This window comes from Hypanus sabinus, chromosome 9 (assembly GCF_030144855.1).
Source record: "Hypanus sabinus isolate sHypSab1 chromosome 9, sHypSab1.hap1, whole genome shotgun sequence".
Classification (NCBI taxonomy): Eukaryota; Metazoa; Chordata; class Chondrichthyes; order Myliobatiformes; family Dasyatidae; genus Hypanus; species Hypanus sabinus.
In genome coordinates, this window is record NC_082714.1 from 123,306,356 (window position 1) to 123,332,134 (window position 25,779).

Here is a 25,779-nt window from a genome sequence, read left to right on the forward strand (position 1 = left end):
AAGGAAACAGCTATTCAATGACATAAGATTAACTAGAATAAGCAGACATTTACTGAAATTTAGATGAATGAGAGATTATCTCAATGCCACAAATAAAATCCTTACAGGGAACAATGAGGATGCCTAGAATCTGCTTCCTGTATCTATAGAAGTTACAACTAGTTCTCACAATCTTGGGCTCAGGAGCTTGTAATGTGTGACAAAGAAAAAGAAAAAAATTTCCATTTATAGAATACAAAATCCTTTAAAAGGTTCTGTAGAGAGAAGCATCGATCATAGATCATTTGTAATATACATAAATGATCTGGATGATGGGGTGGTAAATTGGATTAGTAAGTATGCCGATGATACTAAGGTAGGAGGTGTTGTGGATAATGAGGTGGGTTTACAAAGCTTGCAGGGAGATTTATGCCGGTTAGAAGAATGGGCTGAACGTTGGCAGATGGAGTTTAATGCTGAGAAGTGTGAGGTTCTACATTTTGGCAGGAATAATCCAAATAGAACATACAGGGTAAATGGTAGGGCATTGAGGAATGCAGTGGAACAGAGAGATCTAGGAATAACAGTGCATAGTTCCCTGAAGGTGGAGTCTCATGTAGATAGAGTGGTGAAGAAGGCTTTTGGAACGCTGGCCTTTATAAATCAGAGCATTGAGTACAGAAATTGGGATGTAATGTTGAAATTGTACAAGGCATTGGTAAGGCCAAATTTAGAATATTGTGTACAGTTCTGGTCACCGAATGATAGGAAAGATATCAATAAATTAGAGAGAGTGCAGAGATGATTTACTAGGATGTCACCTGGGTTTCAGCACTTAAGTTACAGAGAAAGGTTGAACAAGTTAGGTCTCTATTCATTGGGCCGTAGAAGGTTGAGGGGGGATTTGATCGAGGTATTTAAAATTTTGAGAGGGATAGATAGAGTTGACGTGAATAGGCTGTTTCCATTGAGAGTAGGGGAGATTCAAATGAGAGGACATGATTTGAGAGTTACGGGGCAAAAGTTTAAGGGAAACACGAGGGGGTATTTCTTTACTCAGAGAGAGATAGCTGTGTGGAATGAGCTTCCTGTAGAAGTAGAAGAGGCCAGTTCAGTTGTGTCATTTAAGGTAAAATTGGATAGGTATATGGACAGAAAAGGAGTGGAGGGTTATGGGCTAAGTGCGGGTAGGTGGGACTAAGTGAGATTAAGAGTTCGGCACGGACTAGGAGGGCCGAGATGGCCTGTTTCCGTGCTGTGATTGTTATATGGTTATATTAATGGATGAGAATATTCAAGATCGCAAACAAATGGTTCATTGCATCGAAGATGTTAATGAATGTTCAAAGTAGGATGAAAAAGGTTCACAATTACATTGGATGCAGATTGAAAAGAAGGACAGTATGGTTTACTTCTAGTTTCATGTTTTTATGATGGCCTCACGCTGTTTACTTAAATAATTTTTCTTCCAAAGTACACTAAAGTTTCCACAGATACAAACGTAAAACTACTCATCAATTCAAGTAGTGTATTAGAATATACTGTAACTAATGCAATTTATTAGATGTTCAACCAACAATTTGGATTGGCTAACAATAGTTAACTCAAAAGTTTAAAATGTAGCTAATTAATACGAACTGTGATTCCATTGCCTATTTGTTAAGATTTTGTATTTATGAAACAGTTTCTACAAACTATCTTACACAGGAATGCAATGTTCCTAGCAAACATCATCAGTGGCATTCTGCCAGTTGGATTAATTTACCACAGGGAATTGAAAAGTTAACAGTTTGTATTAAACTTCATCGTAAGTAACTCTCACAGGGGATCTCAGGGTTTACAACAGAGTTTTCAACAGTCCAGGAAAAAAGACGATAGAGCCTAGTCAAGTCAGGATATGCTGAAGTAATTAAATCAATGTGACAAACTGGATGAAAACAATAGGCAATTTATAAGTTCTAAAGGGACAACAAATTTTTCGGACATCAACTATTTGAGCTTTGGTATTTCTTCTGGTAAGATTTCTATTTACTTGTATATGGTAGATCATGATCTGTGTGAATGTGTTGCAAAGCTTGGAATGTTTGAAGAATTCTTGTTATGTGTAACAATATGACTCTAGTTTATCAGAATCTGGTGTTCTTTTATAGTTAATCAGCCAAGAGGCAGAAGGGTTAAGGTTTCTATTAGAAACCATTGATATTGTATTATCCTACTGCTGTGTTAAAGCACATAGAATAGCTTTCCATTTAAATGTACAAAAAGCAATGAGTAATTGCAGTTCTCCTCTATGAGCATAAGTTCTGTTCCCTATTTCTGAACCACTTTATGTGATTCTACACTACATACTCTGGGCAAAGTGGAGTGCAGAACTTGCTGAACTCCAAATTTGTTGATATTACAGAGGATTTATGCCAGAATGGTAAAAATGAGTTTAAAGGAATCTCATGCCACATAGTTGACAAAATAAATGTCACCATACGTACTAAGCTCCGGCTATAAGAAAAGAAGAATCAGCATTGGGAAGACCTTAAATTGTAATGACTGAATTCTGTTTGAAACTTTGCCTGCAGTGCTGTTTGCCCTCAGAACAGCAATTCAAGCCACAACTTGTTGCTTGGAGAAAAAAAGCAATTTCTGAAGGTGGTTGGCGATTTTTTTGCCATCAGCATCATATTGAAAAGAGACAGCATTGTATTCTGAACTTTGCACAGAATGAATGAATTAAACATTGTTATTTTCTGGGATTACAGTTATGATGAAAATAGATTAATTAAGTTGTATATTACAATTTTGAATATTAAGAGACATGATAGGAAAGAGAAAGTTAAATTTGATACATAACGACCTCTGAACAGTAGCCAGGATGTGGGATATAAATTACAGTGGAAGATAGAAGGACATGTAAAAAGGGCAGTGTTACAATAGTCATGGGGGATCTCAATGTGCAGGTAGATTGGGGAAATTAGGTTGGTGCTGGATTCCAGGAGAGAGAATTTATAGAATGCCCACAAGATGGCTTTTTAGAGTAGCTTGTGGTTGAGTCCACCAGGAAATAAAGCAATTCTGGATGGGTTGTTGTGTAATGAACCAGATTTGATTAGGGAGTTTAAGGTAAAGGAACCTTTAGGAGATAGTGATCATAATATGATAGAATTCACTCTGCAATTTGAGAGGCAGAGACTAAAATCAGCTAAAATCAGATATTACAGTTGAGTAAAGGGTTTTACAGAAATATGAGAAAGGAGCTGGCCAAATTTGATTGGAAGGGGAACTACCAGGGATGACGGTAGATCAGCAGTGGATGAAGTTTCTGGGAGCAATTTGAAAGGTGTAGGATAGATACATCCCAGAGAATAGGTATTATAAAGGGAGAATGGTGCAACTGTGGCTGACAAGGGAAGTCAAAAACAACATAAAAGCAAAAGAGAGAGCAAATAATATAGCAAAAAGTTGGTGGGAAGTTAGAGGACTGGGAAACTTTTAAAAACCTCAGAAGACAACTAAAAAACATAACGAGAGGAAAGATAAAATATGAAGTAAGGTAGCTAGAGGTGCAATGTGATTTGAGAGTCCTCGTACATGATTATCTAAAGATTAACTTATAGGTTGAGTTGGTGGTAAAGAAGGCAAATCCAATGTTAACATTCATTTCGAGAAGACTAGAATGTAAAAGCTGAGTTTTGATAAGGCACTCGTCAAACCACATTTGGAGTATTATAAGCAGTTTTGGCACTATTACCTAAGAAAAGATATGCTGACATTGCAGAGGATCCTGATTCCAGGATTGAAAGGATTAGCAGGATTGAAAGGATTAGCATATGAGTAGTGTTTTGTGGCTCTGGGCTTGCACTCACTGGAGGTTAGAAGAATGAAGAGGGAATCTCATTGAAATCGATTAAATATTGAAAATCCAAAATAGGGTGGACATTGAGAAAATGTTTCCTATAGTGGGTGAGTCTAGGACCAGAGGGCACAGCCTCAGAATAAAGGCTTAATAGAGGCTTTTTCATTTAAAACAGAGATAAGAAGGAATTTCTTTAGCCAGAGGGTGGTGAATCTATGGAATTCATTGCCACAGAAAGCTGTGAAGGCCAGATCATTAAGTATATTAAAAGCGGAGGTTGATAGGATCTTGATTTGTCAGGTGTCAAAGGTTACAGGGAGAAGGTAAGGGAATGAGGTTGAGAGGGATAATAAATCAACCATGATGGAATGACAAAGCAGACTCGATGGGCCATATGGCCTAATTCTTCTGCAAAGCCTTAAGGTCTTATGGTCTGATCTTAAATATATGGACAGTAAAGAAGTGATAAAATGAAAGCTCGTAGCTTTCGCACTATGTCAAATGAATTAATGGGACAAATGGATATAATATTATTCCCATTATAAAAACCTATTCACAAATGAATGAAAGCTGGCACTCAAATTTCCAGGATAATTAACATTTTGGAAGAGTAGGAAAATAGGAAAAGGGAGTAATGTATTCCTGTTAATGAGACAGAAATACTGCGCCGTGATGGGAAATTATCTACATATTATAATGTAGAATCAATTTGGCTATGCTAAGAAATTGCAAAGGACAGACAATATTGGTAATAGTTATATTTTTCCCACCAAATAGTATTAGTAATAATGGGAGAGGCATTAGTCTGTAAGTGAAATGTGAATGCAATAGAAAAATACAGCAACTTGGCAGAGTATATCCTGCATGTATCCTACAGAATATATTTCAAATTCAAAACATTGTGGAAACTAGAAGAGAAACAAATACTGGACATCTCAAGCAATACAGAGAAACTGTTGGAGGAAATCTGCAAATCAGACAGCATCTATGCTATGGAGAGGAATAAGCAGTTGATGTTTCAGGCTGAGATGCTTCACCAGGAGCAAAAGGAGGAAGAAACTAGAATAAGCCGGTGGGGGAGGGGAGGAAGTACAAACTGGCAGGTGAAACCAGGTGAGGGGTGAGGTAGCGGGGGAAGCCTGCTTCAAGGAAAACTTTTGTACAACAGTAAAAGGTTGAGTATTAATCTTGTTGACAAGAGTATTTAGGAAAGAAGGACCATAATGTGATAGAACTTGACATTGAAAGTGATGTTCTTCAATATAAAACTAAGATCTTGAATCTAAACAAATTATGAAGGGGAAATTTGAGGCTGATAGGGTGAATACATTGAAAAAATTGATGGTAAACAGGCAGTGTTGAACTTCTAAAAAAAAATAAACAAGTTCAGAAATAAAATTCATTAAGCCACAAAGAGCCATTAAAAAGTGGTTTTCCTACGGATGACCGAAGAAATTAAAATTAGTTTAAAATCAGATAAAGTTTATAAGTTTGAAGAAATAACAGTATAACTAGTTACATTTTAGAACTCAGCAGAGGAAGATTAAGAAATTATTTAAAGAAGGCAAGGCCTAGTTAGGCTAAAGATATAAAAGCGGACGATGGAAGCTTTTAAGAAGTATTAAAAAGTTGTTCTGCTGGTCTTCATAGAGGAAGGCATACACAAACTTGGTGGATATATTAGAAAATCAAGAATTTAGTAAGAAAGAAAAACTGAATGATCTAAGTATGAGATACTGTTATGTACCCTATAACTGGGTCACTTACCAGCAAAGATAGAGAGGTCCGTTGAAGTCTGATGGTACTATTTTTAACAGTATTTATTGATAAAAATACACAAAAATAATATAAATGCAAACATACAGATAATATATGTCATCAATACTGAATCTAAAAGCACGGGTGTAATAATAATTAATAAGAAATAGCTCTATCGTTGTCTAGGGGATAATGTATTTTCCGATGGAAATATAAAAGTCACTTTAGTTCATTCAGGCTGCAGCCTTTGGTTGGAGAGAGAGACGATGTTTTTAGAACTTGCCCGTTTTTCTTTTTATGATGTCGATCCTTCGAAATGTCGTTGGTGGTGATCTCTTCTTTAGCTAAGCCGTCTTCTGTGGTAAGGCCTCAATCCCGGGCAACGGGAAGGGACACACGTGGGCCTCCCACCGGCTGTCGCTATTAAACGCTGTCACGGGATTTCCAGCGTTTCTCCTGGTGCATCTAAAGGGGCTGTTGACCCTCTTTTATCCTGACTCACAGGGTCTCAGATGTCAATCAGGTTGGGATGATGCAATCCCTCCACCAACCCCCTCTGTTCATTGCCTGCGGGCTTGGATGAATAGTACAGTACTCAATACACAATTCCGTCTCCGAGAGATAATGGCCGTTATCCGTGGCTTTGTCTCTCGGAGGCCCAGGACACATTCCAAACCTTGAGGAATCTGCGTGTCTCTCTCTCATTTCTTGGGTCCCAGACCCGAATTAATAGCGATCTTGTGATTCTCAAAAAGGAGGGGGCTATGTTGTACCCTTCGGCCCCTCAGAGTTGGGGCACAGGCGTAACAATACAAAATAATTTTGGTAATATGCTCAGTTTGAAAGCTAACAAACCCCCAATACATTCAAGATTGCATAAGAGATCTACATCCCAGAACTCTGGAAATGAGTTCAGAGCTTAAGAGGTAGTGTATGCTCTGGTTATGAACTTCCATGGCTCTACAGATTTCTTGTGCATTGGAGGGTTATTAAATATGATTCCACCCTTTAAGAAAGGAGAGGGAAACCAAAAATACACAACTATCAATCTATTGGCCTATCATTAATGATTGACAAAATGCTGGATTCACTGAAAGAGAGCCCAATGAGCCAAAAATCTGAAGTCCTCCCTTCTACACCAACTCCTTAGCCATGTGTTAAACTGTAGGATCTTACTTTTTCTTGTCTCACTATCATGTGGTGCAGGTAGCAATCCCAAGATCACAATTCTAGGCACCTTGTCCTTTATCTTAGCACCTAACTACCTGAACTCATTTGTGGCAGCTTGTCACGCATTGGTGCTCTTTTGTGCCAATGTGGACCACAACCCTTGCTGCTCACCCTCCCACTTTGTGGACTTGATCCGAGATGTCCCTACCCTGGCACCCAGGATGCAACGAACCATCCAGGAATCTCATTCTTGTCCACAACACCTCCTCTTGTTCCCCTAACCAATGAATTCCCTATCACTACAGCTCACCTCTTCTCTCCCTTCCTTACAGAGCCACAGATAGCAGAGACCTGACTATGGTGGTATTCCTCTGCAAGGTCATCCCCTCAGAGGTATACAAATTGTTATACCTGTTGTTGAAGGGAATGGCCAAAGGGGTACTCTGCACTAGCTACCTATCCACTTTTCCCCTCCTGTTAGTCACCAAGTTACCTGTGTCCTGTACCTTGGGTGTAACTACCTCCCTCTCCAGAGTTCATTCATTTCCTGCTCCAATTTCTTAACACAGTCTGTGAGAAGCTGCAGCTGAATGCACATGTTGCATTTGTAGTTCTCAGAGACACTGGAGGTTTCCCTGCCTTCCCACATCCTACAAGAGGAGCATTCTAGTATCCTGACTGGCATCGCCACTACTCTAAATGTGCAACAAGAAAGAAAGAAAGAATAAATAATGAAAATAAAATCTCATGGAAGCTGCAATGAGCCAAAGCCTCAACTCCCCACTCTGATACTGGCAAACTCTCCGAATGGCCACTCCCCTTAAGCCTAACTTATTTATATTGCTAAGATTTTCTTGACTAGTACTGTGAATGGCAGATTTGCTATGTGAGGAGAAAATAAGTAAACTGCAATTGCATTCTTTATATTTTAGAAAAAGAGAAAGAGATCAGTAAAACATGACATTCTAAAAGGGTCTGATAGGCTAGATGCAGGAAGAAAGATTCCTCACTTAGGAAACTCAGACCAGGAGAATAAGTGAACAGCCTTTTAAGACTCAGCTAAGGATAAATTTCTTCATTCAGAAGGTTGTGAATATTTGAAATTCTCTCTCTTGGACAGCTATCAAAGCACAGCCATTGTGTTTATTCAAAACAGTTTTCAATAAATTTCTGGCACTATGAGAATTGAAGGATATGGAGTTAGTGCTATAAAATGGGAGTGATATGGAAGATCAGACATGATCTTAATAAAGCAGAGTTGCCTTGACAGGCCGGTTGGCCTCCTGATCCTATTTCTATTTTCTTATCTCCAAACTGCAGGAAATACTGAACTGCAATCAGTAGATCAACATTTGGTCAAATTTCTATCTCTCCCCCACCTAATCCTTGAGGGAGAAATCATCCATTACTGCATTTAGCCTTTGAACATATGTAATAGTATTGATGTTTTTGCATTACTGTCAGAGGTTTTGAGATGACAGACATACATGTTTTAGGCTTTACTGTATATGGAAGTTTTGAGATTGAATATGATTAAAAGTAATGAGAGAGCATATATTCAAACCAGTAAAAGGCAAATTTAGGGTGCTATATAAAAAATCCTTTTTATTTAGTGTTGTACAATCAAAATATGGAATGGTCTTGTGGAGCAGTCAGCTGAAATGAAAACATAGAACCAATAATAAAAAAATGGATTTTACATTCAGAATTTTTTTGTTGATTGTTAATTGAGTGTCTATGTGATGTTCCTGTGTGGAAATTTTACATTCAATGAGCAAATTAAGTCAATGGCTATAAAGTAGTTTTGGACATCCTAATAGAAATTTTAAAAAGTGACAGAATAAATTTAAACGTCTTCTTCTTTCTCCCTTTTAAGTTTCTATGGTATATTTTAAGGGGAGAGTATTCCTTTGATCTATATTCAAACTTAACACACATAAAATGTTACCAATCTAGATAAGCCTTTTATTAGCATGCATATGAGCAGTAGAATGTGGGATTGTAGATGGATATGTGAGGAAACTAATATGGGAGTAAAGCATGTTGATGTTTGAAGGAGAGAATGACTTAGTGGGTTGAAATGTCTTTTTATCCATGCTATATGGTTCTAGGGCTTTATACTCAGTGGCTAGTTTATTAGGTATCTCCTAAGAGATGCCCTTCTGCGCGCTACTGTTGTAATGCATGGTTGTTTGAGTTACTATTGCCTTCTTATCAACTTGAATCAGTCAGGCCATTCTCCTATGACTTCTCACTAACGAGGAGTTTTTGCCCACAGACCTGCTGCTCACTGGATGCTATTTGTTTTTCACACCATTCTCTATAAACTCAAGAGACTGTTGTGCTTGAAAATCCCAAAAGATCAGCAAGTACTCAAATCACCCTCTCTGGTATCAGCAATCATTCCACAATGTCATTTAGATCATATTTCTTCCCCATTCTGATGTTTGGTCTGAACAACAACTGAACCTCTTGACCATATCTACATGCTTTAATGCATTGAGTTGGTGCTACATGATTGGCTCATTAGATATTTGCATTAATGAGCAGGTGTACAGGTGTACCTAATTAAGTGGCTATTAAGTGTATAATTCTTCGGCGTTATATGCAGTAACTATGGTATTTCGAACTAGAGGTGCAGTTGGTAGGATATATATGAAATAAATTTTTGATGCAGTTGGAACAATCTTCAGTGATTGACACCTGACATTGACTGACACAACTTTCTTCCTGCGGCCTTCACAGTTTTGTTTTAGAAGGCCCTGCATACAAATATATTCAGTTCTCTTATTTTTCACGTTCTCCGCTGAGACCTCCAGAACAATGTCAGATAGCTGTGGAGCCTTCTATTTCTCACATTACTATTATTCCAGTGCTTTTCATTCATGTCAGACTGTGTTCCATAATGTTCTTCACCTATTCTTTAAAAGCAGCAAACTGACCTTAAGTAATGCATGCTTGCTTTAAGTGAGCTTACCTCTATTGAGTCATATACTGAGCTTGAAGCCAAGGAAATCAACATTATAATGTTGGGTCCATTGCTATCAAGTGCCTGGAGGTCTAAATTTCAAAAACTTTTAAGAAGCCGGGGATTATGGCTGGTCAGTAGATGGTGAGTTTTGTGCCAAGTCTGAAATCTTGATCATTGACCATCTTCTTCCCCATTTGACCAAGGGCTGTGCTGGTGCATTGATGGTAATGCTGAATTGTATCATTAATGTCCATCTTCACTGAGAGACAGCTCCAGAGAAATAGGAAGTGGTCCAGACTTTCTAGGGTCTTAGTGTAAACTTTTGTTGTCAGCAGGCAGAGCATTGTGGATATTGAGTGTTGCTATGTTTGTTCTTGATAAAAGACAAACTTGTGTGGGTTAAACTGTTTTTATTTACAGAATGGCTTCAGCTCAACCACACTTTACTTGGGACACTCCAGCTGCCAAAAGCGTGTGTCGCTATTACACCAACATTCCTTCCTGTTCCGGGTCAACTGCCCGCATTGCACACTAGGAACTGAAATTCTTCATTATTTATACACATAGTAACACATACTTCCCCTTTAAAGAAAACAAACACAATAGCATGCCCTCATAAACCTGCATGTCCTCATAAACAATAACTCTGGCAGAGTTTGCAAGACATTGCTCCCAACAAAGCAAAACCCAGTAGTACAAAGGGCAGCGATGCTTCACTACCAGATGAACTCTGTGCCTTCTATGCCCGTTTTGAAAGGGAGAACACAACTGCAGCTATGAAGATTCCTGCTGCATCTGTTGACCCTGTGATGTCTGTCTCAGAGGCCCATGTTAGGCTGTCTTTAAAGAGAGTGAACCCTTGCAAGGTGGAAGGTCTCGATGGAGTACCTGGTAAGGCTCTGAGAACCTGTGCCAACCGACTAGCAGGAGTATTCAAGCACATTTTCAACCTCTCACTGCTACAGGCAGTTCCCACTTGCTTCAAAAAGGCAACAATTATACCAGTGCCTAAGAAGAATAATGTGAGCTGCCTTAATAACTATCGCCTGGTAGCACTCACATCTACAGTGATGCAATGCTTTGAGAGGTTGGTCATGACTAGACTGGACTGCTGCCTCAACAAGGACCTGGACTCATTGCAACTTGCCAATCGCCACAATAGGTCAACAGCAGATGCAATCTCAATGGCTCTTCACATGGCCTTAGACCACCTGGACAATACAAACACCTACGTCAGGATGCTGTTCATTGACTATAGCTCGGCATATAATACCATCATTCCCACAATCCTGATTGGCTAGTTGTAGTACCTGGGTCTCTGTACCTCCCTCTACAATTGGATCCTCGACTTCCTAACTGGAAGACCACAATCTGTGTGGATTGGTGATAACATATCCTCCTCACTGACGATCAATACTGGCACACCTCAGGGGTGTGTGCTTAGCCCACTGCTCTACTCTGTATATACACATGACTGTGTAGCTAGGCATAGGTTAAATACCATCTATAAATTTACTGATGATACAGCCATTGTTGGTAGAATCTCAGGTGGTGATGAGAGGGCATGCAGGAGTGAGATATGTCAACTAGTGGAGTGCTGCCGCAGCAAAAACCTGGCACTCAACATCAGTAAGGCGAAAGAGCTGATTGTGGACTTCAGGAAGGGTAAGACGAAGGAACACACACTAATCCTCACAGAGGGATCAGAAGTGGAGAGAGTGAGCAGTTTCAAGTTCCTGGGTGTCAAGATCTCTGAGAATCTAACCTGGTCCAAACATATCAATGTGCCTTTGTAATTATAAAGAAGGCAAGGCAGCCTCTGTACTTCATTAGGAGTTTGGAGAGATTTGGTATGTCAACTAATACACTCAAAAACTTCTTTAGATGTACCATGTTGAGCATTCTAACAGGCTTTGGTATGGGGGGGGGGGGTTACTACACAGGACTGAAAGAAGCTGCAGAGGGTTGTAAGTTTAGTCAGCTCCATCTTGGGTACCCTACAAAGTACCCAGGACATCTTCAGAGAGTGGTGTCTCAGAAAGGGCCTCCAGCACCCAGGGCATGCCCTTTTCTTACTGTTACCATCAGGTAGGAGGTACAGAAGCCTAAAGACACACACTCAGCAATTCAGGAACAGCTTTTTCCCCTCTGCCATCCAATTCCTAAATGGACATTGAACCCTTGGACACTACCTCACTTTTTCTGATATACAGTATTTCTGTTTTTTGCATGTTTTTTAATCTTTTCAATACGTATATGTATGCTGTAATCAATTTACATTTTTTTTCCTCTTCAATGTTATGTATTGCATTGAACTGCTACTGCTAAATTAACAAATTTCTCATCACATGCCGGTGATAATAAACCTGATTCTGATTCTAAGGTGTTGTTCTTTTTCAATCTTTTTTATTGATTTAAAAGAATAAGGATAAAAACAAATCAGAGGAGAGGTTACCTCAAATACATATTTCAATGATTCTTCTTTTTCATTCTTTTTTATTGATTCAAAAGAATAAATTCTAATGTGTTCTAACAAAGATATTTACATTAACTTCAATTGTAATAAGCAAATAGAGTCCCTTGTTCACTTAGCTCCTTTCAATTCACCTCTGTTGTGGTTTAATGATCCCTTTTGGGCTGCTATTTGTTTCCACAGATGTATATCTTTCATTTGCTGTGTTCAGTCTCTGTTCATGTTGTGTGACCATAGTTCACTCCATGTGCCTCAAAGTGGAGCCCTGGACAACATCCGTGCGATCAGTAGTCTTTGCACAAGCTCCCATTGATTCTGCCTCAATTCACAGAGCTCCTTCTGTTAGCTGTCATCTCAATTTCTTGGAGATCTTTGAGACAGCTTGCTCTCTTGCCGGCAGCTTCTCTCCATCAGAATTTAGCTTCTCTTTTTTTAGACACTTGCAGTGTTTAGTTCCACTTCATGTTTAAATCTCATGCCGACTTCTGACACCATGCTCTGATTGTTCTTGATAAAAGACAACCTTGTGTGAGTAGAAATGCTAGAACTATTTTGATCACAGAATGGCTTCTACTAGACTACATTTTACTCGGGACACTCCAGCCTGCCAAGAGCGTGTGTCACCCTTTCACCAATGTCACTTCCAGTTCCGGGTCAACTGCCCACATTGCTCACTGGGAACTGAAGTTCTTTATTATATAAACATATAATAAGTATAAGGCCCATCATTCTGTTGTATGCTTCAGTAAATTTGTTGACACTGACCAGAGGCATAGCCTCTGACTGTGTGGCAATGTAAATGTCATCTGCACTTCATTTCAACTACTGAGGTTTGATTAGTAATGTTGCAGCTATATAGGACCCTGGTCAACCCCACTTGGAGTACTGTGCTCAATTCTGGTCACCTCACTATAAGAAGGATGTGGAAACCATAGAAAGGGTGCAGAGGAGATTTACAAGGATGTTGCCTGGATTGGGGAGCATGCCTTATGAGAATAAGTTGAGTGAACTCGGCCTTTTCTTCTTGGAGCGATGGAGGATTAGAGGTGACCTGATAGAGGTGTACAAGATAATGAGTTTCATTGATCGTGTGGATAGTCAGAGGCTTTTTTCCAGGACTGAAATGGCTAGCACGAGAGGGCATAGTTTTAAGGTGCTTGGAAGCAGGTACAGAGGAGATGTCAGGGGTAAGTTTTTTATGCAGAGAGTGGTGAGTGCATGGAATGGGCTGCTGGCGGCGGTGGTAGAGGTGGAAACAATAGGGTCTTTTAAGAGACTCCTGGATAAGTACATGGAGCTTAGAAAAATAGAGGGCTATGGGTAAGCCTAGGTAGTTCTACTGTAGGGACATGTTCGGCACAGCTTTATGGGCTGAAGGGCCTGTATTGTGCTGTAGGTTTTCTATGTTTCTATGATTGATCTTGATTCTGAAGTGTGGTCTCAGTAGGTTAAAGTTTCTCATTAAGTTTGAAAATTAGCTCCTTTGCCATACAAAATTTATAAGCAAGTTATCTTCAACGTCAAGGAACTGTCTAAGAAGAAGAAGTACTAGCTACACACACCAGTTATGTATGTAAATAACAATCTGAAGCAATATAGCAGAGATAGTCATACATGGTGATTGTACTGTTCGTGTGAGCTAATAAGTTTAACTGAATACATTTCAAAGAAAAGGGGAAATTGAGAGGAAAGAACAAAAATAATTGATAATGATAAATGTAACATGTAATGAACATTATTCAACTGTAAAAACTCTTCTGTAAAGGAATTAAGCCTTGACAGTTTGACATTCATCTGAAAATGTCTCCTACTGAATTGAACAGAATGCCATGTCTTTATAAATTTAAGTATGTTCAAGTGGGAAAAGTCTAATTAGTGTGCAGAACACTTTGTGTGGATTTTATCCATGAACTTTTTGCACAATATTTATTTAAGTTCTTCTTAGAAATAATCATAAATAAGTCGCTGATCAAGGGGAGAGATTGTAGTACTTTCCAGTCACTCCTCTTGATATCAATTATTTAGACATTTGATGAATCTGCATCTATTTGGATCTAAAGACCGTGCTGTTTAGCCAAGTTGTGTAGGAAGAATGTACTATGGGAGGTTTAGGAATGTTTGATAAGAGTCCTTGAGCTTTGGTAGACCAGGCTTTATCAAAGGTCCTGCACTAGTATCATAATAGTTTTATAAGGCATGCTACAAATATACAAATATATTAACCACAGCATTACTGTGGTGTCCTTGATCCTTATGATGCTCAGGATATAATAGTTTAATATAATATAAAAGTTCAAATCAATTGAATAGTTTGAAACAATCCTGATTGTGAATTTTTCATTTACTCAGTCATAAACTGATATAGGGCAGGAATAAATTTTAAAATGATACGATATAAAAAATATGGGACTAATCGATATTTTAAAACTAGTTAAAAATAGTTTTGAAACTCTCTGGATTTTTTGGCTGCTCTGCAACCAATCACTCATGTTAAAATCCCACAAATTTGAGAAAAGGGTTCAAAGAATTTGTGGGGCGTAGGTCTAAATTGATTCCATATGTCAAAATCAATTACCTGCCAAGAAAAAGAAGCAGATCTTCAAAAATTTCATATTCAGTTTGTTCTACTCATAGCTCAAGACAAGCTGTGCAGATGTTCACAGGTATGTTACAATGAAATAGAAATGTGCTCTGTCCTCAAAAGTAGAGTGAGTATATCAGGTATATTGTAATTCAGTATGTTTGTGGAACTTCCATTTTGAGAATGAGATAGTAAAGTTCTTTTCAGTACAATGACTAACACAGGAATTTAGTGTACAACTGAAATTGCTTTGCTAGATGACGACTTTTAGTTGTCACTTATCATTTATTATCTCAATTGAACTCCCACACAGGTCTTCCCATCTTTTCTCTTCTGCATTCAGCCTGTCAGGAAGAAAGCATGCATATTCAGAAAGTCCAGCTCGAGGATTGCACTTGACTTTGCCCAGGTTGTGGTGCTCAGCATAGAAATAGACACATCTGAAAATCAAGCTTTCATGTTTTTGGATATCATTGTTAAGAGAATATAAGAGGGCTCATATGAAAACAGTGGTTTCCAGAAATATGAAAGAAGTTTAACAGTATTCCAATAATGAGTTCTTGCTAAAGCTTGAGAAAATGGTAAATGTGTGTTTTATTTTGCACAGGAATTTGCACTGCTCAGGATGATAGTATTTGTGATCCTAGTACGGGCACTTTGCTAATAACATTGCAGAGATGTTGCTTTTCAATGGTTCAATTTAGTGTCAGAGAATGTATATAATATACAACCTGAAATCCTTATGCTTTGCTTTTAATGCCAAGAATGTGCTGTCTGAAGCTGAACTGTAGAATAGAGCTGCTCATGGTCATTCTCCAAGATTAGTTGATCCTCTAACTGTAACCAAAAGGGGGAACGCTGGTCTGGAAATCACATGCACCATAACAGGTATACTGAAATACACCCTGGGGCATAATCATTGCTGATCAATTGTTATTTTTTAGGCATTTAGAAAGAGAATTGCACAAAAAAATGGTTTTTTTTATCCACAATGCAAAGCGATTTTAATGAAACTATAAAAAAGATCAGGGAATTTTAATAGGGTTGCCTCAGTTAAAACCTGGTCTCATCAGCTGGTGTTCCTTAGAGGCTCAGAAACTACAGAGTAGTTTCTAGAAAACTGTCTTCAGAGTATAGGTGAGTAAACAGTCTTAAGTGAGCTGAATCCATAGAAAAAAATCACAACACTGGCTTCGAATTCAAAAAGTGACTTTGGTGCAAGTGTGGTAGGTGGATGGTGAGACAGTGAATACAGTGTCGTGAAATGCACTTTGGTAAAAGGAACAATTGCACAGACTATTATAATGGAGAGAATGGTCACACATCAGAGATGCAAACGAATTTAGGAGTCCTCATGCAAGATTAGATAGATTATGTTAGATAGATATCTGATGGATAGGGGAATCAAGGGATATGGGGACAAGGCAGGGACTGGGTATTGATAGTGAATGATCAGCCATGATCTCAGAATGGCGGTGCAGACTCGAGGGGCCGAATGGTCTACTTCTGCACCTATTGTCTATTGTCTATTGTCTATTCCAAGAAAGTTAATTTACAGGTTAAGTCTGTGGTAAAGAAGGCAAATGCAATGTTGGCATTTATTTCAAGGGAGTAGAATGTAAAAATAGAGAAGATAATGCTGAGGCTTTATAAGACGCTAATCAGGTCTCACTTGGAGTACTGTCAACAGTTTTGGGCCCTATACTTCAGAAAGGATGTGTTGCCATAGGAGAGAGTCCAGAGGAGGTTCACAAGGATGATTCTGGGAATGAAGGGGTTAACATTTGAGGAGTGTTTTGGCAGCTTTGGGCCTGTACTCATTGGAATTTGGAAGAATGCAAAGGGATTTCATTGAAACCTACCAAATGTTGAAAGGACTAGATAGGGAGGACGTGGAGAGGATGTTTCCTCTGGTGGGGGTATCCAGAACTAGAGGGGTAACCCTTCAGAATGGAGGTAAGGGGGAATTTTTCCATCAGAGACTAGTAAATCTGTGGAATACTGTACCACACACTGCTGTGGATGCCAAGGCGGAATTTGATCATTTCCTGATCGACCAGGACATCAGAGGATATGGTGAGAAGACAGGTGTATTGTGTTGAGTGGGATCTGGGATCAGCCACAATGGAAAGGCAGAGCAGACTCGATTGGCTGAATAGCCTCATTCAGCTCCTATGTCTTATGGTCTTATGTATGAAAAAAAGAGAATGGCATGTTAGAAAACTAGGAAGCAAAATAAATAGATAGTGAAAACAAAATCAAGAAACAAATGGAGTCAGATTTTAAATGATGAAATTAAAGGCGCAAGATACTGTAGATGAATTAACGGCTCAGATAGCTTTAAGTCAGTAAAAAGAAGTCTGCTCTGATTACAACAAAGATCAAACTAGTTCAATGTAGTCCAAATTCAGGAAGGACAGAAAAAGGAAAAGGAGGTAATGTAGCTCCATTAGGAGAATGGTGAGAAATAATGTTGATATGACAGTTCATGATGTACAACAAGAATGAATTTGGGCTGATCTAAGAAATAGCAACAGGCAGAAAACATGATAGGCTATTAAACAGTTGTTATTAGGCATGCATAAATCCAGAAACTAAGAAGTGTGTGCACCGTGGGTAATACCGACTTTATTCTTCATATCAATGAGACAAATCAGATTTGTTATTATAAAGTGGTTGGTAGGTTATGAAAGGAGTGGAAAAATTAACTGGAGCTGCCAACTAGTTTGGCTCGCAGAGTTGGCATGGATTAATGTAAGTAAAACATGTTTGACTGCTCTGTTGCAATTCTTTGAGAATATGGTTAGTAATAAAGGGGAATAAAGGGTTCTGGGAAGGTATTCAAAGGTACTGGACAGAAGGCTATTTAACAAAGTCAGAGTACATGGAATTGGGGTAATCTACTGACGGGGACTATGAATTGGTTATTGCACAGAATGTACACCATGGAATTAAGCCAATCCTCCTCCAGTTGGCAGGCAGTGTCCAGTAGAGTACTGCAGGTATTGATTCTTGCATTGTAGCTATTCATGATCTATAGCAATGATTTCATTGAGGAGCTCAAAGATCATGGTTGCTCATGACAATAAACTAGGTAGGATTGTAATTATGAAGGAGGACATGTGCTTCAAAGGGATAATGGCAAGATGAATGGGTGAGAATGTTGCAAAATGAATATAATATTATGTGAAGCCACTCTAGTGAACATTAACAGAAAGACTGTGCGTTCTATGATGGGATGTTTGGTTGTGTTAGTGTTCAAAGGAACCCAGGTATTCTTCCATAAAAATTGATGCACTTTAGCCCTAATTAAGTGGGGATTGAAATACAGGAAGAAAAGGTCTTTCTGCAATTATACAAGTCTTTGCTGAAAACGCATATATAATATTGAGTAACACACACAAAATGCTAGAGGAACTCAGCAGGTCAGGCAACATCTATGGAAATGAATAAACTGTCGAGGTTTCAGGCCAAGGCCCTTCTACAAGACTGAGAAGGAAGGGAGAAGATGTCAAGATAGAAATTGAATACAGTTTCACTCTCCCTACTTAAGAAAAAAAGTCCACAAAGGGAATACAGCAAAGATCTTATAAATTGGTTACAGGTTTGGTTGAGTAGAACGGGTTTATATTCTCTAGCATGTAGGACAATGAGTCGAGATTTCATCAAAACAAGCAAAATTCTTGACAGGATGGATGTAGGGAGGATGTTTCCTTTGGCTAATGAACCTGGGAGTAGAGGACACAGTTTCAAAATAAACGGCCAAATATGCAGGACTAAGGTAAGGAGAAATTTCTTCATCTTGGAAGTCATGAACCTTTAGAGTTCTCTATCCCAGAGGGGTGTGGGGACTCAGACATTCCATTTATTGAGATAAAAAATAGATTTCTGAAAACTAAGGGAATCAATGTGGGGATAGTGCTGAAAAATGAATTGAGATAGAATAGCAGCTATAATCCTAACAAATGGTGGAACAACTGGCAACTCATATTCCTATTATTTATGGTTTTGTTGCAATGTGTTCAAATCAGGATTTGATTTCCATGTCTTATATGTATTTCATATATTCTTTACTAAGGACCCTGGGCATGTGCTGGTTTTCACAATACTTGTTACTTAATTGATTCAGATGAACATATCCCAACTCACAGCCTGGAACCAACCTCAGCTGAGTTCCCTTTAAGTAACATTCATTTAATCCGTTGCTGCAGCTCCTGATATACTGAACCCAATCCTGGTCCTTACCAATTGCAGTTTGCAATCTATGCTCAACCAAAGAAGAGGGTTAGAATTAGGAGTTAGAGGCAGGTGGATTATGAGTAGAGGCAGACAAAGAAAAAGCAGATGGATCCAGGCTGGGTGAAGGAGCAGAGAGCATGGAGGATGACTTTCAGCCCTCCTCATCATTCTTCTTTTTACTCCTCTTTTTATGTGCTGTTGAATCTTGCAGCAGCAGTTCCTCAAACAAATGTTCATTCTATTGACATATTGACATATTTTCATTATTTCACTTTGCCCAGCACCATTCTATTTTGAGACAAGTCTGTTTCATCTCTTCTAGACAAGAGCATTTTTGGGCTATAAGAACAAATAGACTATTTTAATCAATTAATTATGAACTTAGTGATCTCAGGCAGAATAGAAGTCAGTACTGAGCAAGGCTAAATTGGACAACCTAAGGATTTAAATATTTGAAGAGAGCAAGCAGGAGTTATGGTTTAAAAATGTTGGGCACTATGAAACCTGAACAGCAGGAACTATTTTGGATAAAGGATAAGAAGAGAGAAAGTGCCAACAGCAATATAAGTGTGTGCATAAAATGTAAGAATTGGGGCATAACGTTATAAATTTGCAATATGCTTGTGAGGCCATACTCAGAATTTTGTGTAGAGTTCTGGTCATCACACAATAGGAAGAATGTGACTGTGCTGGCGAGTGCAGAGAAGATTCACTGGGATGTTGTCTGGAATGGATGACTTTAGTTGTGGAGCTTGTTTTCCCTTGAGGAAAGGATGCTGAGGGGTGACCTGTAAAAAGTGTATAGTTTTATGAGAAGCCTAGGTTGGGTAGACAGTAAAACCCTTTTCTCCATGATATGGGTATTAAAAACAAGAGCACATAGGTTTCAGGTGAGAGGAAGGAGTTTAAAAGGGGATCTGAAGGGTAAGTTTTTATAAAGAGAATGACTGATATCTGGAATGCTCTTCCAGAGGAGATGGTGGAATCATAAACAATTACTAAGTTTAAGAGGTATTTGGACACAAAATAGCAAGGAATAGAAGGATATCATCCTAATGCAGACAACTGGGATTAATATAGGTGGACAAAAATGTCAGTATGGATGTGCTGGACTAAAGAGTCTATTTCTATGCTGTATGACTCAGACTAATAATACATGATCGTAGCTCTTTACTCTTCACAGCTAAGCATGGATATATTAAAACAAAATTAACCAACAATTCCAAGTACTACACTTGCATTTGTCCCAAAATTTCAGTGCAGTGTTAAAAGGAACTGGAAAACTTGGCAACCTGGGTTTAAAGCTGATGTGGTTTGGCTAGCTGTTACGGGTCCTCCCTAGGTTATGGCAGGGTTCCATTCCTCTGAACCGTTTGTAACCTAGAGAGTTTGGAGGCTGGAAATGTGACTGTGAATTGAGTTCCCAGATGGCAGAAATGCCTGCAGCTCCACAGCAGTGTGCAAATGCCGCTAGTTTCCCAGACACTTGTTTGAATGAATGGTCTGTATGTACGTCAGGCACATGTAACCTGTGGAGGACCTGTATAATAAGCAGCTGGCTTTCATTTCCATTGAACACAGTGTTAATGAAATTTGGACAGTTTTATCGATGGATGTGTATTCCAGAAAATTAATTTTACAACAGCCAGTTAGAGAACCTCGACTATTTTATTTTGCCATTTTAAAATCAAGACTATTTTGGTCACTGGCTATGAGCTGTGCATTTTCAGCCATGATTTAAGGCAGCAGTCTCCTGCAGGTTGCATAAAATGAATATCTGTTTAAAATAATCTTGTTTATAGACAATATATTGGCATTATTGTTCTCTTTATAATTAGTTTAAAGTCACATTTTAAGAGGAGTCTCAGTTTATTTTCCAAACTAAAAGAGTTTCAAAGTAGTATGTCATTCAATATGCAGATTTAATAGTTAGGGAAACAAACAGATATTGTGGATATGAAAGGAACTCACAGATGGTATGTTGCCTCCCAGTTGCAGGGTCAGAGATGTCTCGGATCGGGTCCACAGCATTCTTAAGAGGGAGTGTGAGCTATGGTACATATTGGTACTAATGACATAAATAAAAATTGGAAAGGGATAAGGTTCCGAAGGTACAGTATAGAGATCTAAGAAGGAAGCTGAAAAGCAGGACCTTGAGGGTGGTAATCTCTAGATTGCTGCCTATACCATGTGTTAGTGAGGATAAGAATAGAAAGATATGGCAGATAATTATGTGGCTGAAGAATTGATATAGAGTGCAGAGTTTCAGATTTGTGAATCATTGGGATCTCTTCTGGAGAAGGTATGACCTATACAAAAGGGATGGATTACACCTGAATTTGAGGGGGACCAATATCCATGCAGAAAGAAGCATACTCAAGGTTTAGGAAGAATGGATGAAACAATGGATGAATCCTCTTTGACTACAGGGGAAGTGCTGAAGGACTGGAGAATGGCAAATGTAGTTCCCTTGTTTAAAAAAGGTAATAGGAGGAAACCTGGGAACTATAGACCAGTGAGTCTTACATAGGTGGTCTGCAAACTACTAGAAAAGATTCTTAAGGATAGGAGCTACAAGCATTTGGATAAGTACAGTCTACTCATGGATAGTCAACATGGCTTTGTGAAGGGAAGATCGTGCCTCACAAGCCTGATAGAGTTTTTTGAAGAGGTAGCAAAAGAAGTTGATGAGGGTAGGGCAGTGGATGTGGTCTACATGGACTTCAGCAAAGCATTTGATAAGGTCCCTCATGAGAGACTCATCCAGAAAGTCATGAGGCATGGGATAAGTGGAACCTTGGCTGCTTGGATAAAAAATTGGCTTAAAGGAAGAAAGCACAGTGTAGCTGTGGAAGGAAAGTATTCTGTCTGGAGGTCAGTGACTAGTGGAGTGCCGTAGGGATCTGTCCTGGGACCCCAGCTATTTCTGATTTTTATAAATGACCTGGATGTAAAGGCGGAAGGGTGGGTGAGAAAGCTTGCAGATGACACGAAGATTGGAGGAGTTGTGGATGGAGCTGCAGGTGGTCGAAGGTTACAAGAGGATATAGACAGGCTGCAGAATTGGGCAGAAAAATGGCAGATGGAGTTCAATCCGGACAAGTGTGAGGTGATTCATTTTGGAAGGACAAACCAGAAGACTGAGTACAGGATTAATGGTCAGTTACTTAAGAGTGTGGATGAACAAAGGGACCTTGGGGTTCAAATCCATACATCCCTTAAGGTTGCTGAGCAGGTTGATAGGGTAGTTAAGAAGGCCTATGGGATGCTAGGCTTCATTAACAGGGGGACTGAGTTCAAGAGTAGAGAGGTCATGTTGCATCTCTACAAATCTCTGGTGAGACCGCACTTAGAGTATTGTGTTCAATTCTGGTCACCTCATTATGGGAAGGATGTGGAAGCTATGGAGAGGGTGCAGAGGAGATTTACCAGGATGTTGCCTGGTTTGGAGAACAAGTCATATGAAGCAAAGTTAGCAGAGCTGGGACTTTTCTCTTTGGAGTGTAGAAGAATGAGAGGGGACTTGATAGAGGTCTACAAGATTATGAGAGGCATAGACACGGTGGATAATCAGTACCTATTTCCCAGGGCACCAATAGCAAACATCAGAGGGCATATGTACAAAATTAAGGGAGAGAAATTTAGGGAGACATCAGGGGTAAGTTTTTTACACAGAGGGTTGTGAGTGCCTGGAATGACTTGCTAGGGATGGTGGTGGAGGCTAAAACATTAGGGGTATTTAAGAGCCTCTTGGAGAGGCACATGGATGAAAGAAAAATGGAGGGTTATGGGGTAGTGTAGGTTTAGTACTTTTTTTTAAGGATTTTATGGGTCAGCATAACATGGAGGTCTGAAGGGCCTGTACTGTGCTGTAATGTTCTATGGTTCTAAGGCTCTTGAAAGTTATAAGGTAGCCAGAAGCAGCTTAAGAATAGACTTTGTAGATCCAGAAGCGGACATGAGAAGGCCTTGGTGAGTAAGACGAAGGGCAACCTGAAGGCATTCTGCACATATGTGAAGATCTGGAGGATTATTAGAGTGAAGGTAAGACCGATCAATGATAAAAGAGGAAACGTGTCTAGAGTTGGAGGAGATAGTGGAGGGACTTAATGAACAGTTTGCTTTAGAGTTCTTCGGTGTAATTGACCTTGATGAATATGAAATCAGCATAGAATAGGCTGATATGCTGGAATATGTTGACTTTAAGAAAGAGGACGTGCTGGAACTTTTGAAAAATATTAGGATAGATAAGCCCTGGGACTGGATAGGCTACCACACAGGTATGGGAAGTGAGGGAAGAGATTACTGCAGCTTTGGGAATGACATTTGCATTCTCACTGGCTACAGTAATACCAAAAGATTGGAAGGTAGCAACTGTTATTCCTGTGTTCAAGAAAGGGAGTAGGGATAAGCTTGTGAATTATAAACCAGTGAGTCGTACTTCAGTGGTGGGCAAATTATTAGAGAATATCTTAGAGATAGGATGTAGGAGCATTTGGATAGGCATAGGTTAATTAGGGATAACCAGCATAGTTTTATGAGGGGCAGGTCATCCGTCACAAGCCTGATTGAATTCTTTGAGTAAGTGACGTAGCAAATTGATGTCGGCTTTGGGACTCAGTGATGATCCCAGCTTCCTTCAACTTATACAAATGCTGCCAAACGTCTTCCACCTCCGCAGGGGCCAGTCACCGTGACCTGTCTCTGATAGTGTGATGACTACTCTTGGAACAACCCACATAAAATTCATCATTAGAAAAGACAGCTTCCAGCTTCAACATCTTCTCTATCAACCTCCTTTTCCAACCTGCAGGTACCGTGGAGTCCCCGAAGTTGAATGAGTCAGTGATCAACTTTCCCCCCTTTTCCAATAGTTTCTCCCTGGCTAGTCTCACTAGACAATACCGTCACCAGGAAAAGATGTGCCGGCATCCCCCGGTTGAAGATGACTGCCCTCTTTGTAGCATTCCTGACAATCACTGCCATTCTGTTCGGTGTACAAATGAGGGCTTCTGTAGTTTGGGCCTCAGCAGTCCCCTGGCAAGTAAATCCGATTCCTCCTCATGCACTAAGAGGGCCTCACCCTCGGGCATTCCAGAAAATTTGGGCTTTCCCCTTACTCTCGCTACTTTCCCGGGCTGTAACTCAATTGGCTTGGACTGGGTGAACCACACAGTCCCTCATCTCATCTAAACTCGTTATCTGGCCCAATGCAGCCGCACACTTCCTCAAAAGCAGCTCGAAACACTGTGTGAATGGACAATGTCCCCAAAAAGCTCTCACCCACCTTCTCCTTGCAAGCTCACGGGGTGTCTTTTTAGTTTTCCTAATGACTCTCTCTGCTTAGGTACCCAGGGGCTCACTTTCCAAGGGGATTTCAATAGTTCACACTCCGCCAGAAGTGTCCCTGTTCACCACAGTTATAACAGATGGCTGCTCCCCTTCTCACATGACATCAGCTGCTGCCACCCTTCTGCATATTCTGTCCCCTTAGAGGATCTGCCTCCCCATCAGCTCCATCATATGGGGGGACGGTGGTATCACACCCGCTGATAACAACCGAGACATCTCAGTTTTTGACTCTGCCTCAATCTCCTCTACCACTCCCTGGGGCAGGCTATCCGTGGTCCCTTCATTGCAGGGGACCACTACTGAGGACTGTACCATGCTGACAGAGGCCTCCCATGCCTCTGATGCATTCTCCTCCTCTCGTACTTCTTTGATCAGCTCAACAAACAAGGAAGGGTGATGCGTCTTAGGATACAGTCGGAGACCCCAAGCAATCAGGTCCTGGGACTGGGCACTCCTGGCTATCTGGTCCATTCCACCTCAGCCATCTGAATGGCCCCTGTGGGCTGCAAGCAACTTAGCTCCCTCTCTAGCCAAAAGATGTAGGTAGAAAGCTTCTCCTCCTACTCCAGACGCATGTTCTGAAACTCCATCATGAGCTCCATTGGGCTTCCTGTTGTGTCAAATGAATTTTCCAGTGCTCCCATGTAATCAGCAGCATTAACTAGGGGGTACTAGGACTTCAAGGCTCTCACAACATCAGCAGCCTGCCCACTCAATCTTTCAACCAGTCTCTGTCGCTTTATGACATCAGAGCAATGCCACTCATTTAACAACTGAGATGTCTGCTTGGCCCAAGTCTCTTCCCCTTTAGGAGTGGACGTAGGGGTATGGCAGAGCCTACCATAGCTGGGACTGGACTGCAGCATTTTTCCATTTATTCGCCAGAGAGGTAAGGGCGGATACTACCTCAGAATTCTCACTCTTCCCTGTGGGATGGTGACTAATTAGACATTCCAAATCCAACCACTCCACCTCACTCCTCAGAAACGATAGAACCTTGTCTTTGAGGTCTCCGCCCTCAGCTACGGGAAAATCGACTTGTGATTCGGTCCACTCCACTACACTCTCCTCCACCCTGGAAGTATGGATAATCCATGGCCCCGCCTCACCTGGGGCACCGATAGTATCAGCAACTACACTGCCGTTACATAAATGCTAATCTGCAGTAAGACATGGTCTGTGCCCACCATTTTATCAAACCTCTGTCCTCCTATCATAACTTTGTCGACAAATTTAACAGTACTTTACAGGCAAATTAACAATTCATCCAGAGTACGAATATCTACCCCACTCAAACGCGCACGCATTAGTTACCGGTAACCCCGTGGAGACAAACCACTGCTCCATCCTGGCAGTATCCATCCCAGCACAGACTTAAACACCCAATTCACTGGTTCAATGCTCAGGTC

General features: G+C 40.0%; 1 protein-coding gene across 6 annotated transcripts in view; it reads left to right on the top strand.

The window, feature by feature from the left end:
- The window catches only part of LOC132399771 (RIPOR family member 3-like), a 187,369-nt gene that overhangs the window by 26,222 nt on the left and 135,368 nt on the right, over window positions 1–25,779 (top strand). For 2 of the 6 annotated variants that reach the window (XM_059980502.1, XM_059980504.1), the window contains exon 1: window positions 1,689–1,994. The exons of 1 other annotated variant lie outside the window; for it this stretch is intronic. The gene's annotated coding sequence lies outside the window, so the exon portion shown is untranslated. Of the gene's footprint in view, window positions 1–1,485; window positions 1,995–25,779 lie in introns of those variants that run through there. 3 more of the 6 variants (XR_009514069.1, XR_009514068.1, XM_059980505.1) reach the window with 3 other exon arrangements.